Source organism: Octopus bimaculoides, chromosome 26 (assembly GCF_046866305.1).
Source record: "Octopus bimaculoides isolate indiv1 chromosome 26, ASM4686630v1, whole genome shotgun sequence".
Lineage (NCBI taxonomy): Eukaryota > Metazoa > Mollusca > Cephalopoda > Octopoda > Octopodidae > Octopus > Octopus bimaculoides.
The window spans coordinates 28,582,647-28,585,146 of record NC_142953.1 but is presented as its reverse complement, the minus strand read 5'-3'; positions in this window follow the sequence as shown (position 1 = coordinate 28,585,146).

Genomic DNA, 2,500 nt, shown 5'->3' with positions numbered 1-2,500 from the left:
CCTCTATGTTTAGCCCCTTGTGGGCAATAAAGAAATAAGAATTGTTAGCGGTATTTCGTCTGCCACTGCGTTCTAAGTTCAAAATCCGCAGAGGTCGACTTTGCCTTTCATCCTTTCTGGGTTGATAAATCAAGTACCAGTTAACTACTCAGGGTCTCCCTTGAAATTGCTGGCCTACATTTTCTTAGTCACCGAGCTGGCAGAATTTTTGGCACGCCGGGCGAAATGCTTAGCAACATTTCGTACGTCTTTATGTTCTGTGTTCAAATTCCGCCGAGGTCGAATTGGCCTTTCATCGTATCACTTGAACACTAGTACTTAATTTATCGACCCCGAAAGGATAAAAGGCAAAGTCGACCTCGGCGAAATTTCAACTCAGAACGTAACGACGAGCAAAATATCGCTAAGCATTTCGTCCAACACGCTAACCATTCGGCTAGCTCGTCGCCTTCTTTATCGTAATAATAATCTTTTTTAATCTAGACACAAGGCCCGAAATTTTGGCGGGGGGGAGCCAGTCGATTAGATCGGCCTCAGTACACAATTGATACTTAATTTATCGACCCCGAAAGGATGAAAGGCAAAGTCGACCTCGGCGGAATTTGAACTCAGAACGCAGTGGCAGACGAAATACTGCTAAGCATTTCGCCCGGCGTGTTTATCCCAGTAATAATAGTTTGTGTATGCTTTTCATGATCAACCAGAAACTGAGATCGATATAATCGATCATGAGATATATGTGGCAGCCTTCTGCCTATGTTATAAATCATAGAGTTAGCAGAATCGTCAGAGCGTCGGAATAAAAAAGTGATTTGCAATATCGAGTATTTTCTGGTTCTTTAGGTTTTGAGTTCAAATAGCCCCAAGGGGAGGGGAGGAGGGGAAGGACTAGGAGGAGGAGGAGAAGACAATTTTGATCTCAAAAGTAACAGCAGTATATTCAAGCTCAACTTCATATATATATATATATATATATATATATATATATATATATATATATATATACATACATATATATATATATATATATATATATATATATATATATATACATATGTATATATATATGCACACACACATTTATATATATAAATGTGTGTGTGTGAGTGTGTATAAATACATATATATGCATACGTGTATCTGTATGTGTGTGTGTGTATACATGTATATATGGATGTGTGTATATGTGTGTGCCTATGCGAGTATGTTCGTATATATATATGTGTGTGTTTGCATACATATATGCCAATATTTGTATATACATATATACATAAAAACGCACTACATGCACACACACACAAACACACACACACATATATATATATACATATATAAACTCTATCTTTCTTTATCTTGATCCCTTTGTCCGGTTCCTTTCTATATTTGTAATATTATCTCCCAGACGAAGATAATCTTACAGAAACAAAGACTCAGAGACAAGCAAGAGAGAGAGAGAAGCAGGAATGAAGACATCTACACGCTGAAAGAGAGACAGAGGAAGGATAAAACGGCACACAGTGTCATTATTCAACATCATACATCATAGATCATAGATCATAGATCATAAACCACACTAATCTCTCTCTGTCTCTCTAATCATTCAATACCTTAAATCTAAATCTCTGCGAGGTTTCGAATTTGTATGGCCAGTGTTTTGATACTGCAGGAGTGTCTGTGTGTTTGATGCGCATGCGTGCGGTTTTGCATACATATTGCATATATATTGTGTATATATGTATGTATGTATGTATGTATGTATGTATATATGTATATACGTGTGTGTGTGTGTATGTATATATGTAAATGTGCGCAAACACTGAACATATATGCTTATGTATGTATATGTATGTATATGCAAAATATGTATATACTTACAGATAATACATGTGTATATATATGCATACGTGTGTGTATATATAAATGTATATATATATGTTCATATATTCACATATACACACAGCTATAAATATATGTATTTATATATACATACATATATATATATATATATATATATATATATATATATATATATATATATATATATATATATATATATATATATATATGTATACATACACATACATATGTATAAATATAGATATATATATAGATATATATATACATACACACACACACACACACACACACACACACATATATATATATATATATATATATATACACACATACACGTACATATGTATATAGGTACATATGAGTATATGCAAGATGGATACATACATATATATATATATATATATATATATATATATATATATATATATATATATATATATATATATATATATATATATTTATATATATATATATATATACATGTATATTGTATATATGCCTGTGCATGTGTGTTTGTGTATGTGTGTGTCTGTGTGCGAGTGTCCAGTTAGCCGTGTGTGTATACATGATATCATTCTTTCCTTCCGGATATCACATTCTTTAAACAATATCAAACGTGAAGGATTAAGCAGATAACACAAGG